Below are 17,250 nucleotides of genomic sequence, written 5' to 3' on the forward strand. Positions count from 1 at the left end.
TGTGACAAGGAGGAAGCAAACACACAGGAGGGAAAGGATATAAGCAAGACCTCTATACATTCCTATACAGCTTGACCTTTAAGTCCTATAAATATGTTCATAAAATAGTCAAACATAACTCCACACTCATTCTGTTAAATCTTAGCTTAAAAAATAACTTTTGTCACAACCTGGCCACAAGAAAACAACAAACAGTGTTTCTTTGGAAAGTAACTTCAAATACCCTAAGATCTTTACAATGTTTCTTAACTTCTAAGGCGGGGGGTGGGGGTGGGGGGAGTGATGTGACCAACAGGACAACAAAAATTGTTCCTGAGATCACTCCCACTGACAACAAGAACTATCAACTACTCGAGTCACAGTCCTGCCCACTGCACACAGCGTCATCTCCTGGCCACATCTGACAAGAGAGGCTGGTGGGAACACCTGAAAGCCACGTAGACCAGCGGCACTCAAGCCACTGAGAAGGGCAGGCAGAGCCAATCGTTTGCAGAACAAAACCAGTGGACCTGTTCAGCCCGGGAACTCACGGTGTGGGTCAGCCTGAGTTAAGACCACCAAGAGCCGTACCAGCCTTAGAGCTGCGTTTCCCACTGTGCCCAGCCAGGAAAACTAATTCATAGCCCCACTCGTTACTGAATAGAGCCTCCAGCCCGCCCCATCGGAAAACCTAACCAGAGCGCAGGGCAAACTGTAGAGCCATTCCCACAGCCCTGCTCATTTACAGTGGTACTTGAACACTGCCCGTGGCTCTCCCCATCATGGCCTCACGCGTCCAGGGAAATCAGTGCACATTCTCGTCTGACGTAGGCCCCAGACAACAAGCCATACAGGCCCTGGGTGTGTCCTCCTTCCCTGCCAGGGCAGGGAAGCAAGTTCATAGCCCCATCTGTGAGTGAATACAGACCCATCCCCCAACCTAGTAAGCCTAACCAGACAATCCAGGCAGCCACAGGGCCCATCCTAAAGCATCACTTTACTAGTGAACCAAGTCAGCAGTCCTATCTAACTGCTCTCGGCCAGTGGTACAGGCCCCCTCCCCAACCTCACAGCTCAAACAGTTGCCTCACCCAAAAACAGACAACAGCAGACCCTACCTGCGAAAGGACATTACCAAGAGTTAGGCCCAGAAACCGGAGCTGAGCTGACTGGTCAACATCAAGTCTGTGTCTAAGCAAACATGTAAAGTCTGGCAGGGGTGACAGGTAGGACCTGATTACTCAAATAAGCAGATACCAACACAAGGATCATGAAGTACCAGGTAAATATGACACAACCAAAGGAAACTAATAAGCTCTAATAACATGTTTAAAAATGGACATCTATGAACCGTCAGTAAAAGAATTCAGAAAAATGCCCTTCGCAAAGTTTAATGAGGGGAACCTGGGTGGCTCAGTCAGTTAACCCTCTGAACCTGGTGAGAGAAATAGATATCCAGATCCAGGGGACCCAAAGGACCCCAAATAGGTTGAGCCCAAATAGGGCTACACTAGCACACATTGTAATTAAAACATCAAAACTCAAATTTAAAAAATTTTAAAGTAGCATAAGAAAGGAGACAAGTTACATACCAAGGAACCCCCATAAAACTGTTGGCAGATTTCTCAATGGAAACATTCAGGCCAAGAGACAATGGGATGACATACGCAAAATATGAAAGAAAATAACAACCAATCAACATTATACCTGCCAAACCTGTCCTTCAGAAAAGGAAGGATGAAGACTTTCCCTGAACGAATAAAAACTAAGGGAGTTCATTACCACTAGACCTCCCTTACAAAAAATGCAAAAGGGAGTTCTTTCAGTGGAAGAAAAAGGACACTAATCAACACCATAAAAAAACAAAAAAAGTAGCATAAAACTCACTGGTAATGATAAACATATAGTCAAAGTTAGAATCTGTACTTTGGCAATGACGTGCATAACTCACAACGACTTTGAAAGTTAGAATGAATGTAATAAAAGTTACCATACTTACATCAATGTCTTAATAGTTATGCAGTATAAAAATATGTAAACTTTAACAGCAGTAACCTAAATTGTGAGAGAGAGAAGTGAAAGTATAGTTTTGGAATTCAACTGAAGTTATCAGCTTAAAATAAGGGGTTATAACTGTATTTTATGTAAGCCTAATGATAACCTCAAGAGAAAAATCTGTAACAATTATACATCAGAACATGATAAATAAGCAAAAGCATACAAATACCAAAAGAAGTCAAAATACACAAAAGGAGAGGTTAAGAAACAGGGAAAAAAATCAGTCTACAGAACTACCACAAAATAAGAAAATGGCAATAGTATTTCATTACGTATCAGTTTTTTTCATTCTTTTATTTTTATATTTTATTAATATATTATCTAATTGTCTAACATACAGTGTATACAGTGTGCTCTTAGTTTTAGGGGTAGATTCCCATGATTCATTACTTACGTACAACACCCAGTGCTCATCCCAACAAGTGTCCTCCTCAATGCCCATCACCCATTCTCCCCTCTCCCCCACCCCTCCCCCATCCATCCTCAGTTTGTTCTCTGTATTTAAGAGCCTGTTATGGTTTGCCTCCCGCACTCTCTGTAACTATTTTTTCTCCTTCCCTTCCTCCATGGTCTTCTGTTAAGTTTCTCAAGTTCCACATATGAGTGAAAACATATGATATCTGTCCTTCTCTGACTTACTTCACTTAGCCTAAAACCCTCCAGTTCCATCCACATTGCTGCAAATGGCAGGATTTCTTTCTTTCTCAATGCCAAGTAGCATTCCATTATATATATATAAACTCCATCTTTTTTATCCATTCATCCGTCAATCGACATTTAGGCTCTTTCCATAATTTGGCTATTGTTGAAAGTACTGCTATAAACATCGGGGTACATGTGCCCCTACGAATCAGCACTCTTGCATCCTTTGGATAAATTCCTAGTAGTGCTATTGCTGGGTCATAAGGTAGTTCTATTTTTAATTTTTTGAGGAACCTCCACACTTTTCCAGAGCAGCTACACCAGTTTGCATTCCCACCAACAGTGCAAGAGCATTCCCATCACTCCACATCCTCACCAGCATCTGTTGTTTCCTGAATTGTTTATTTCCGCCACTCTGACCGGAGTGAGGTCATATCTCAGTGTGGTTTTGATTTGTATTTCCCTGATGAGTGACGCTGAGCATGTTTCATGTGTCTGTTCCATCTGGATGTCTTCTTTGGAAAAGTGTCTATTCATGCCTTCTGCCCATTTCTTCACTGGATTATTTTTCGGTTGTGTAGTTTGGTGAGTTCTTCATAGAGTTTGGATACCAACCCTTTATCTGATATGTCACTTGCTAGTATCTTTTCCCATTCCATTGGTTACCTTTTAGTTTGGTTGATTGTTTCCTTTGCAGTGCGGAAGTTTTTTTTATCTTTTTGATGGTTTCCTGCCTCACATTTAGGTCTTTCATCCATTTTGACTTTTTTGTGTGTGTATAGTGTAAGAAAGTGGTCTAGTTATTCTTCTGCATGGTGCTGTCCACCTCTCCCAGGACCATTTGCTAAAGAGACTTTTTTACATTGGATGCTCTTTCCTGCTTTGTCAAAGATTAGTTGGCCATATACTTGTGGGTACAATTCAGGGTTCTCTGTTCCATTCCATTGGTCTATGTGTCTATTTTTGTGCCAATATCATACTGTCTTGATGATCAAAGGTTTGTAGTAGAGGCTAAAGTCCAGGATTGTGATGCCTCCACTTTGGTTTTCTTTTTCAATATTACTTTGGTTATTCAGGGTCTTTTGTGGTTCGATACAAATTTTAGGATTCTTTGTTCTAGCTTTGAGAAGAATACTTGTGCAATTTTGATTGGGATTGCATTGAATGTGTAGATTGCTTTGGGTAGTATTGACATTTTAACAATATTTATTCTTCCAATCCATGAGCATAGAATTGTTTTCCATTTCTTTGTGTCTTCCATTTCCTTTGTAAGTTTTCTATTGTTTTCAGCATATAGATCTTTTATCTCTTTGGTTAAGTTTATTCCTAGATATCTTATGGTTCTTGGTGCAATTGTAAGTGGGATCAGTTTGTCCTTCTGTTGCTTCACTATTGGTGTATAAAAATGGAACTGATTTCTGTACATTTGATTTTGTATCCTGCAACTTTGCTGAATTCATATTATCAGTTCTAGCAGTTTTTTGGTGGAGTCTTTCTGGTTTTCCATGTAGAGCATTGTCATCTGCAAAAAGTTAAAGTTTGACTTCTTCTTTGCCAACTGTGATGTCTTTTATTTCATTTTGTTGTCTGATTGCTGATGCTAGGACTTCCAACACTATGTTAAAAAACAGTGGTGAGACTGGACATCCCTGTCGTGTTCCTGCTCTTAGAGGGAAAGCTCTGTTTTTTCCCATTGAGGATGCTGTTAGCTGTGGCCTTTTCATACATGGCTTTTATGATGTTTAGATATGTTACTTCTATCCCAACTTTCTTGAGGATTTTTATTAACAAAGGAAGCTGTATTTCATCAAATGCTTTTCCTCCATCTATTGATAGGATATGGTTCTTAGCCTTTCTTTTATAAACGTGATGTATCACATTGATTGATATGTGAATATTGAACCAGCCCTGCAGCCCAGGAATGGATCCCACTTGATCATGGTGAATAATTCTTTTTATATGCTATTGAATTCGATTTGCTAGTATCTTGTTGAGAATTTCTGTCAATAATTACTTTAAATGTAAACACATTAAATTCTTCAAGCAAATGACAGAATGGCTGAATGAATTAGAAGACCCAATGATATGCTCAGTCATAAGGGAGTCACTTTAGCCTTAAAGACACACACACTGGAAGTGAAGGAATGGAAAAACTAATTTGAAACCAATGGTAACTCAATAAATGCACATACATTTACATCAGACAAAATAGACTTTAAAACTGGTAAAAAGAAACAAAGAAGATGAATACTTAATGATAAAGGGGTCAATAAAAATATAATAATTCTAATTATTTATGTGCCCAACATCAGAGCACCTGAATATAATAAAGCAAAATCTAACAGAGCCAAAAGAACAAACCATAACACAGTAATAGTTGAGACTTCAATACCCCACTCTCAACAATGGATACATCATCTAGAGAATCAACAAGGAAACAGATTTGAACAACGCTACAGACCAAATGTCCTGAAAGACATATACAGAATATTCTACCTAACAGCAGCATAAAATATATTCTTCTCAAGCACACATGGCACATTTTCTAGGACAGACCGTATGTCAGGCCACAATACAGTTCCCAGCAAATTGAAAACACTGAAATCACACAAAATATCTACTTTGACCACAATAGTGTAAAACTAAAAATCAGTAACGAGAAGCAAACTGGAAAATTTAAGAACACATGGAAATTAAAGATCACTCTCTAAACAACCAATGGATCAAAGAAGAAATTTAAAAAAAAGTTTCTTGAAACAAATCTTAAAGGAAATACAACTGTGATAAGAGAGTGTTTAGAGCTTTTCAGCAGCCGTGGCCCCGGTGACAGTGGCTGGGGACTGGGTGTGGGCTTTCCAGGGAGAAGGCGGTGGGGTGCAGGGGCTGGAGGTTCGGGGCCGGGCTGTCTAGGTGGCTGGGGAGGGGCAAGAGGTGGCCTGGGGCTGGGCGGCCAACGCCCCACGGCTGGACGCAGAGCTTGTAAAGCGCTTTGGTTGCTGAAGCGCTACGTTTGTATGCGGAACTCGTCCTCGTTTTCAGCGTTGAAGTTGGGAGCACTCGTTGATCCCAGAGCTCCGGTTTGGGATCTGGTCTTGTGTGTGCAAACAAGTGAGGACATCTGTCAGTCTAGAGAAAGCTATGTTGACAGTAATGACACAACCACTGCCTCTGTCCTAACAGCAACTGTTAGCTATGTGAGGCTGTGTGCCTGTGTCTGTTCCGAGAGCCCTTCGCGTACCCCATGTGGAGGGAACCTTTGTAGGAACCCTGCGAGGCAGGTGTTGTAGCCTGTGATACAGCTGAGGAAACGGAGACGCAGCTAGCAAGGTGAACTGACTTTGTCACAGTTACCGCCCTCCGGCAAGTCGAAAGAAAGTCTAATTCCAGAGCACGTACTCTTAGCTGCTAAGCTAAACCCTTGCCATTTTGGTAACTGTGCGGCTGGAAGTTTCCAGGGAAAAGGTGGGGAGGTATCTATCTATATAGGTGTACATGTATATGTAAATGTGTACATTTATATTCTTAAGAAATATGAAAAGAGAGTCTTTAAGTGATACTGAATTCTACTCCTGAAACCAATATTGTACTGTATGTTAACCAAAATTTAAATTTAATAAAAACCATTTTAAAAAAGAAACGAAATACAACACACCAAAGCTTAAAGGATGTAGCAAAAGAGTTCTAAGAAGGACGAAAGAGACAAAAAAAATTAACCTGAGTACTGGTTCCTTGAAAAAGGTAACAAAATTTACAAACCCTTAGCTAGGCTAACCAAGGAAAGAGAGAACCCAAATTAACAAAACTATAAAGGAGATATTACAACTGATACCACAGAAATAAATCCTAAGAGGCCCCCATGAACAACTACACACCAAACTGGATAGCCTAAAAGAAATGAGAAAATCTAAAAGAAATGAGAACATCAATTATAAAGACTGGATCAGGACAAAATAGTAAATCTGAAAAGACCATAACCAAAACGTTCCCAACAAGGAAAAGACCAGGACCAGATAGCTTCACTGGTGAATTTTACCCAACACTTAAAAGATAATTACCGATCCTCTCAAACTCTTCCAAAAAATTAAAAAGGAGGAAACACTCCCAAACTCATTTTATGAGGCCAGCATTATTCTGATACCAAAACCAGGAAAGAATACTACGAAACACAAAAACTACAAGCCAATATTCTTGATGAATACAGATTCAGAAACTCTCAGTAAAATACTAGCAACTGAATTTAGCAGTGCATTAAAAGGATCATCATTCATCAAGATCAAGTGGGATTTATCCCTGGATGCAAAGATGGTTTAACATATGCAAAGTCAATGTTACACATCACATTAACAGAATGAAAGAATCATAGATCATCTTCATAAAGAAAAAGCACTTGACAAATATATTCGTGAGAAAAACTCTTAGAAATTAACCACAGAAGGTACGTATCTCAACACAATAAAGGCCATATGCGACAAGCCTATAGCTAACATCACACTCAATGGTGAAACATTAAAAGCTTTTTCCTCTACGATTAGGAAAAAGACAAAAATGCCCACTCTTACCACCCCTAGTCACGTGGTACTAGAATTACCAGCTACAGCAATCAGGCAAGAAAAAGAAAAGGGATCAAATTTGGAAAGGAAGAAGTAATGTCTCAATTTGCAGAGGGCATGATTTTATATACAGAAAACTCTAAAAAACAAAACTGTTCGATTAATTCAGTAAAATTTCAAAATTAACATACAAAAAATCAGTAGTGTTTCTGTACACTAACAGTAAGTTTTCTGAAAAAAACAAATCAATCCCATTTACAATAGCATCAAAACTAAAATACTTAGGAATAAATTTAACCAAAAATTTCTCCTCTGAAAATTACAAGACACTGATTAAAGAAATCAAAGACACAAATAAATGAAAAGGTATCCCATATTTATGGATTTAAAAAAGTTAAAATGCAAATGCTACCAAAAGCCACATACAGACTGAATACAATCCATATCAAGATTCCAAGCATTTTCTACAGAACCCCCCCATAAAATTTATACAAACCCACAAAAGACCTCAAGTAGACAAATACTAAGAAGAACAAAGTCAGAGTCATCACACTTTCTGATTTCAAGCCATCCTATAAAGCTATAGTAATTAAAACTGGCATAAAAACAGCCCAATGAAAAGAATCGAGCCCAGAAATAAATCCAAGCATACACAGTCGACTAATACTTGACAAGGGAGAATACTCAAAGGAGAAAAAGAGCCTTAATAAATGGTGCTGACTTAATTGGATATTCACATGTAAAAGAATAAACTAAATGTCTATCTTGCAACATTCACAAAAATTAACCCAAAACGGATCAAAGACTTGAATGGAAAAGGTGAAACCCTGAAACTCACAGAAGAAAAGAGAGTCATAAAGATCCTTGCCATGAGCCTTAGAAAGGAGTTTTAGGGTATGACACCTAAAGCAACAAAATCAAAAACAAACAAGTAGGACTTACAAACTAAAAAGCTTCTGCACAGGTAAAGAAACCATCAATAAAGGTAAAAGAAAACCTACAGAAAGGGGGCACCTGGGTGGCTCAGTCTGTTAAGCATCTGATGTAGGCTCAGGTCATGATCTCCAAGTTTGTGAATTCGAGCCCTGAGCCCCGCATCAGGCTCTCTGCTGACAGCTTAGAGCCTGGATCCTGCTTCTGATTTTCTCTCTCCCTCTCTCCCTCCTTCCCTCCCTCTCTCTCTCTCAAAAATAAACAAACTTAAAACATATTTTTAAAAAGCAAATATTTAACAAAACAAAATGGGGAAAAAATTGCAAATATATATACCTAATAAGACAGTGATATTGGGGGAATGTGGGGGATGAACGACAATAGCAAAAATAAATAAATAACCCAATTACAAAACATCCAAAGGACTAAAACTGACATTTTTCCAAAGGTACACAAAAGGCCAAAAGGTACATGAAAAGATGCCCTACACATCACTAGTCATTAGAGAAAGGCAAATTAATGAGATGCTCATTCATACCTGTAAGAACAGCATTATCACAAAAATGAGATAAATGCTGTCATGGATATGGAGAAAAGGAAATTCATGCACACTGTTGGTGGGATTGTAAATTACTATAGCCACTATGGAAAGCAGCATGAAGTATCCTCAAAAAATTAAAAACAGAACTACCATATGATCCAGAAATTCCACTTATGGCAATATATCCAAAAGAAATAAAAACACTAAGTCAAAAAGATATCTGACTCCCATCTCCATAGCAGCATTATTTACAATAGTCAAGACATGGTAACAACCTAAGTATCCATTGATGGATAAATGGATAAATAAGTTGAGGTATAAACCAGGATTTCCTCATTTTTTTTATGGCTGAGTAATATTCCCTATCTGTGACAAAAAGGATGGAACTTAAAAGCATTAGGCTAAGTGAAATAAGGCAGAGAAATACTGTAGGATTTCACTTACATGTAGCATCAAAAAAAGAGAAAACTCCTAGAAAAAGAAATTACATGTGGTTACTAAAGACAGAGGGAAAGAAGTGGTAGAATTGAAGGAAGATTGTCTAAAGAGATGAATTTTCAATTATAAGGTAAGTATTGACCCTTGGGGGAACTGGGTTCAAGGCAGCAGCACAGCCAAACTCTTAAACTCATCTCCCTCCCCCAACAGATACAACAAATCTACAACTATACATAGGGTAATTCCCTCTAAAAGGGAACCTGAAATTTAAAAGTGAACCTCCAAAACAAAGGATAGAAAAAACAGCATCAAGACAGGAAAGAGGCAGAGACACAAACTCACCAAAGCATACACCATAGCCCAGTCAGGCAGGTCACAATTGGGAAGAATATCTAACGTGAACTTTTCCCTGAGGAACAAGGGACTCAAGCTCCACGTGGTACCCCATTCCTTAGATCCTGCACAGACCCCAACAACACTGGGCTTTGCAAATCAACAGGCATTTTCAAGAAAACTATAGAACTGTAGGAAATAGAAAATCTGGTCTTAAAGGGCTCATGCACAGACCCACACAACCCAGAAACCAGCATAAAAATGCCAATATGAAAAGTACATAGACCATAGGTAAAGGAGAACCATTTAGAAACTTTCAATTATCCACCAGAAAGCAGGAAACAACCAGGGACTCTCTCCATGGACTGAGACACTATCAAGAGCCATTTTTGTGATCTCTGTCTACCTTCCTAATACCTTCAAGGCTGGTGGGTACCATTTGACATTCTCCCTCTAATCCGCTAATGCCACTGGGAGTGTCCTGCTGAGAGCCCACACACCAATGTGCCACAGCAGTCAAGGGCACACCTCCAGCTGAGTCAAGGTCCATTCCTGCCCACCAAGGCATCACAGCAGTCATAGCTGTGTCTGTCAACCCAGGCACCAGCCACAGCACTACCAAAAGAGAAAGGTAGTCACAACCCACTTGAGACATCTCTTGAGTACCCGTCTCAGGTAACCAGGGGCAAGTCTGCATTTCTGGATCTCAAAGAACATCTGCTACATAAACCCACCCCACCTTCAAGATTCAGAGAGGTAGCTGACTTAACAAATACACAGAAACAAATAGAGAATTAGACAAAATGAGGAGATAAAGGGTAAGTTCCAAATGTTAGAATAAAACCAAAGCTGGGAAAAAAAAAAAAAAAAAAAAAAAACTAAACAGAGATAAGCAATCTGCCTGATAAAGACTTCAAAATAATGGTTAAAAGCTGCTCACAAAACTCAAGAGAAGAATAAACACAGTGAAAACCTCAACAAAGAGAAAATATAAATACCAAAGAGACATTATAAAGGACCAGAGAAGTACTAGACTCAACAGACTGTATGAATTTGAAGAATGAATCAGTGAAGTGGAAGACAAAGCAATGGAACTCATCCAGATAGAGCAGCAAAATAAAAAAAGAATTGAGAGGTGCCTGGGTGGTTCAGTTGGTTGAGCATCTGACTTTGGCTCAAGTTATGGTCTCATGGTTCATGGGTTCAAGCCCCTCATGGGGCTCTCTGCTGTCAGTGAAGAGCCCTCTTCGGATCCTCTGTTCCCCTCTCTCTGCACCTCCCCCACTCACACTCTCTCTCTCAAAAATAAACATTAAAAAAATAGAATTAAGAAAAATGAGGATACCTCAAGGGACTTTTGGGACAACATCAAGCAGAATAACACTTGCATTGTAGGAACCCCAGAAGGAGAGGAGAGAAAGGGCCATAAAAATTTTTTGAAGAAATAATAGCTCAAAACTGAAAGGAATCAGACATGCAAGTCCAGGAAGCCCAGAGAGTTCCAAATAAGACAAAGCCAGAGATCCACACCAAGACACACTACAATTTAAATGGTGGCATAAACAATCCTAAAAGCAGCAAGAGAAAACCAACTTTTCAAGTACCAGGGAAACCTCCTAAGACCATTAGATTTTTTCAGCACAAACTTTAGTGTCCAGAGGAGAGTGGCATGACATCCTCAAAGTGCTAAAAAGAATAAAACATCCAAAAATTCTCTACCCAGCAAGATTATCATTCAGTATTCAAAGTCCGATTAAGAGCTTTCCAGATATGCAAAAGTTAAAGGAGTTCCTCATCACTAAACCAGCCATACAAGAAATGTTACAGCAATTTCTCTATGCCAAAAATAAGCAACCCTCATTAACAACATAGGAAAGTAAAAGTCTCACTGGAGAAGTCAAGTAACAAAGATAGTGGGTCACTTATAAAGCAAGCATGAAGATGAAAAGATAAAAGGGAAGCATTTTTTTAGAAGATGTAAAAAGCGTCAAAAAAATGCAAACTGTGGAAGGGACAATGCTTTGGAATGTGTTTAAAATTAAGTTCCTATCAACTTAAAACGTACTGCTATTCACATAGGGTATTTTATATGAACCTCACAGTGACAAGGAAAAATCTTACAGTAAATACACAAAAGAAAATCAGAGGAATCTAAACATTAAAGAAAGGCATCAAGCCACAAGGAAGGAGGAAAAGGAAGAAAGAGGAGGTACAAAAACAATTAACAAAATGAAAGTACATACTTATCAATGATTACTTTAAATGTAAATGGATTAAATTCACCAATCCAAAGACAGTGGCTGAGTAGGGAAAAAGAAAACCAAGACCATCTATATGCTGCCAACAAAAGACTAACTTGAGAAGTAAGGACATGCACAGTCTAGAAGTGAAGGGATGGAAAAAGATATTTACATGTAAATGGAAATGAAAAGAAAGCTGAGTAGCTATCCCAATGTCAGAAAAAAAGAACTTTAAAACAAAAACTGTAATAAAAGACAAAGGGTATTACATAATGATAAAACGGTCAATCCAGCAAGTAAATACAACATTTAAAAATATATATGCACCCAACACTAGAGCACCAAAATATATAAAGCAAATATATTTTAATATATGTTAATATATAATATATAACAACAGACCTAAAAAGCAAAATTGAAAGCAACACAATGATACTAAAACCTCACTTTTACTGGTGGGTAATCCAGACAAAAAGTAACTTTGGCCTTAAAAAACACATTAAACCAAATGGACTTTATACAGAACATTCCACCCAAAAGAATACATACTATTCTCAAACGCACATGGATCTATTCTCCATGTTGGGCCACAAAGTGTCAATAAATTCAGGGAAACAGAAATCATATCTAGCATCCTTTCCAATTATAATGGTATAAAAACTAGAAATTAATAAGAAAATGGAGAAAACCACAAAAACGAGATTAAACAGGCTACTGAACCACTAATAAGTCATCAACAAAATCAAAGGAGAAAAAAATACCTAGAGACAAATGAAAACAGAAATACAGCATACCAAAATAGATGGGATGCAGCAAAAGTGGTACCAAGAGGGAAACTCACAGCAATACAGGCCCAATCTCAAGAAACCAAAAAAATCTCCAACAATCTAGCTTTCCACCTAAAGGAACTAGAAAAAGGACAATGAAGTCCAAAGTTAGAAAGAAATAAAAATCAGAACAGAAATAAATGAAATGGAGACTAAACAGACAATAGTTAACATCAATGAAACAAAGACCTGATTCTTGGAAAAAATAAACTTTTAGCTAGACTCACCAATAAAGAGGGCTGAAAATAAAAAATGTAAGAAATTACAGTAGTGCCTGAGTGGCTCAGTCAGTTAAGTGGCCGACTGTTGATTTCAGTTCACGTCATGTTATCAACAATCATGATATGGAGCCCCATGTAGGGTTCTGCCCTGGGAGTGAAGTCTGCTTGAGATTTTCTCTCTCCTTCCTCTTCCCCTCCCGGACTTGTGCTCATTCACACACATATGCACGCTCTATTAAAAAAAAAAAAAAAAAAAAAAAGGGAAAAACTACAACTGATGCCACAGAAATACAAAGGATCCTAAGAGACTACCACAATTATACACTAACAAACTGGACAACCTAAAGGAATGAATTCCTAGAAACAATCTTCCAAGGCTGAATCATAAAGAAAGAAAATTTTAGTAGACTGATTACTGGTGAGAAGATTGAAACAGTAATCAAAAACCTCCTAACAAACAAGAGTTCAGGACCAGACAGTATCACTGATGAATTGTTCCAAATATTCAATTAAGATTTAGTCCTATTTTTGTCAAAATTTTCCAAAATACTGAAGAGGAAGGAAGGCTTTCAAATACACTTTACAAAACCAACATTACCCTTATACCAAAACCAGACAAGGACACCACAATAAAAGAAAATTACAGGCCAACATCCCTGATGAAGACCGGGATGCAAAAATCCTCAACAAAGTATCAGCAAACCAAATCAAACAATGCATTAACAGCATCACATACCACAATCAAGTGAGCTTTAAGGGATGCAAAGATGGTTCAACATCCCCCAAGTCAACATGATACATCCATTAACAAAATTGAAGATAAAAATCACACATGATCATCTCAATAGATGCAGAAAAAGCATTTCACAAAATGCAACATCCATTTAAGACAAAAACTCTCAACAAAGTGGATAGAGCGAATATACCTCGACATAATAAAGGCCATATATAACAATCCTACAGGTCACATTACAGTCAACAATGAAAAGCTGGAAGTTTTTCCTGTAAGAACAGGAACAGGACAAGGATGTCCGCTCTTGCCAATTTTATTCAAGACAGTAGTGGAAGGCCTAGCCACAACAATTAGGCTAGAAAAAGAAATAAAAGACATCCAAACTGGAAAGGGAGAAGTAAAACTGTTACTATTTGCAGAGGACATAATACTACATATAGAAAACCCTCAAGAATACACACACACAGAACAAATGAATTGAGAAAACTTGCACAATAAAAAACTAATATACAGAAATCTGCAGTGTTTCTTTTTAATTTTAATTTTTTTTTCATGTTATTTATTTTTGAGAGAGACAGAGACAGAATAAGAGTGGGTTAGGGGCAGAGAGAGAGGGAGACACAGAATCCAAAGCAGGCTCCAGGCTCGGAGCTGTCACCACAGAGCCCGACGCGGGGCTCGAACTCACGGACTGTGAGATCATGACCTGAGCCAAAGTCAGACGTTCAACTGACTGAGCCACCCAGGTGTCCCAGTGTTTCTTTTTCTTTAATGTTTATTTTGAGACAGAAAAGAGGAGAACATGCATGCAAGCACAAGTGGAGAAGAAGAGAAGGAGAGAGAGAATCCCAAGTAGGCTCTGTGCTGTCAGTGCAGAGCGTGATGCAGGGATGGATCTCACAAACCAGGAGATCATGGCCTGAGCCAAAATCAGGAGTCAGACACTTAACTGACTGAGCCACCCAAGCACCCCAGAAATCTGCAGTGTTTCTATGTAGCAATAACAAAGCCTCAGAAAAAGAAATTAAGACAACAATCCAATTTACAATTGCACCAAAAAGAATAAGACAACTAGGAACAAATTTAACCAAGAAGGTGGAAGACTGGTGCACACTGAACACAATGACAGAAATTCAACAAGACATAAATAAATGGGAAGATATTCCATGCTCATGGATTAGAAGAATACTGTTAAAATGTCCATACTACCAAAGCAATCTATAGATTCAATACAATCCCTATCAAAATTCTAATGCCACACTTCTTAGAACTAGGACAATTCTAAGATTTGTATAAAACCACAAAATATCCTGAACAGCCAAAGCAATCTTGAGAAAGCAAAACAAAGCTGAGGTATTGCACTCCCAGATTTCTTTTTTTAATATGAAACTTATTGTCTAATTGGTTTCCATACAACACCCAGTGCTCATCTCAACAGGTGCCCTCCTCAATGCCCATCACCCACTTTACCCTCCCTCCCACCCCCCATCAACCCTCAGTTTATTCTCAGTTTTTAAGAGTCTCTTATGGTTTGGCTCCCTCCCTAGCTTTTTTTTTTTTTTCTTCCCCTCCCCCATTGGTCTTCTGTTGCTAAGTGAAATAAGTCATACAGAGAAAGACAGATACCTTATGTTTTCACTCGTGTGCACTCCCAGATTTCAAAGCATACCACAAAGCTACAGTAATTTAAAAAGCATGGTATTGATAAATAAATACACACACACACTCAATATAATAGATTTAAGAGACCAAAAATAAACACACACAAGTATGAACAATAAATCTACCTACCAAAAAGGGCCAACCACACACAGGAGAGAAACGACAGCCTCCTTCAATAAATGGTGCTGGGAAAATTGGACAGCAACATGTAAAATGTGAAACTAGGCCACTATCTTACATCATATACATATTAACTCATAATGGATTAAATACTTGAATGTAAGATCCAAAACTCCCAGAAGAAAACATAGGCAGTTAGCTCTCTGACATCAGTCTTGGTGACATCTTTGTGGATCTGACTCTAAAGGGAAACAAATGCAAAAATAAACAAATAGGACTATGTCAACCTAAAAAAGCTTCTGTGCAGCAAAGAAAAACTCATCAAAACAAAACAGCAACCTACTTAATGAGAGAAGATACTTGCAAACCAGGTAACTGATAAGGGGGTAATGCCCCAAAAATATAAAGAACTTACACAATTCGACAACATTTTCCAAAGAAGACATAAAAATGGCCAACAGGTATATGAAAAGACACTCAACATCACTAATTACTGGGGAAATGCAAATTAAAACCACAATGACATACCAACTTACACCTATTAGAACTGCTATTATCAAAAACAAAAGAAATGACAAGCGTTGGAGAGGACATGGAGAAAAGGAAGCCTTCACACACTGTTGATGGGATTGTGAATTGGTACAGCCACTATGGAAAATATCAGAGAATCCTCAAGAACAGAACTACCATATATGACTCAGCTATTCCAATTTTGGGTATTTAGTCAAAGAATACAAAAACACCACTTCAAAAACATACATGGATGCCTATGTTAATTACAGCATTATTTACAACAGCCAAGATATGGAAAGAACCTAAGTGTCCACGGATAGATGAAGAAGATAGATGTATGCAGCAGACTGCTACTCAGCCATAAACAATGAAACACTGCCATCTGCAACAACATGGATGGACCTTGAAGGGATGATGCACTAAGTCAGAGAAAGACAAATACCGTATGATTTCAGTCCTATGTGGAATCCAAAAAAAATCCAAAACAAATGAACAAAATACACTCAGATACAAAGAACAGACTGATGGTTACTAAAGGGGAAGGGGCTGGGGCAAAATGGGTGAAGGAAGTCAAGTGAACGGTGATAAACGGAAACACTTCCGGTGATGATTTTTCTGTAGTGTGTATTTTCTAAAGATAAAGCTATAAGCCTGAAACGCATGTAATAAAAGGAAATACTAGACATGTAACGTACGACATGATGACTACGGTTAACACCGCTCTATGATAAACAGGAAAACTGTCAAGAGAGCAAATCCTAAGAGTTCTCATCACAAGGAGCAAATTTTCGTTTCTTCTTTATCTATATGAGACGGATGGATGTTAGGCTGAACCTATAGCAATAGTCATTTCACATATATGTAAATCAAACCATCATGCTGTGTATCCTAAATTTACACATGAAATGAATGTCCATTATTTCTCAAAACTGGAAGAAAAAAAAAACACAGCTTGCTGTTCATGTAAATTGATCATTATACTGATTCAGCATCAATCAAGGAAATGCCTGGAGTTCTTGCAGGTTTTGCCAGATGCACCTGAATCACTGTCTGGGGCTGAACCCCTGGAGCCAGGGGACACCAGAAGGGGCCACAGCTCACTGCCCACAGGCTGATGACCCAGGATTCCCTCATCTATACTGCAGTCCAAGAAACCTCATGTGCTCTGAAATAAACTCAAATTAAGGGAGCCCAGAAATTAAAGAGGACTCTAATTCATTTTTACTTTGATTTTGAGGCTTCTGAGAAAACTGTCAAAAAATTCCATGGTATCAGCATCCTTCTCGATTTTTAAGATTGAGTTTCAAAAGTTTTCTTTTCACAATATAAATTTACTTACTTTTCATTTCAAGAAACTTCAGTTGATATGCCTTGAAATACCTTAAAATTTTAAAATGGCAATGTATCACTAAATCCTGTGTTATATTAGGAAAAGTTAAATTTCAGAGGAAAAATACAGA

The 17,250-nt window shown here is 38.2% G+C and overlaps 1 protein-coding gene across 1 annotated transcript in view; it reads right to left on the reverse strand.

Moving 5' to 3' along the window:
- Positions 1-17,250, reverse strand: part of SDK1 (sidekick cell adhesion molecule 1) — an 879,729-nt gene that overhangs the window by 843,123 nt on the left and 19,356 nt on the right. The gene's annotated exons all lie outside the window — the stretch shown is intronic.

This window comes from Panthera pardus, unplaced genomic scaffold, assembly GCF_024362965.1.
Source record: "Panthera pardus isolate Hobbes unplaced genomic scaffold, ASM2436296v1 HiC_scaffold_4, whole genome shotgun sequence".
Lineage (NCBI taxonomy): Eukaryota > Metazoa > Chordata > Mammalia > Carnivora > Felidae > Panthera > Panthera pardus.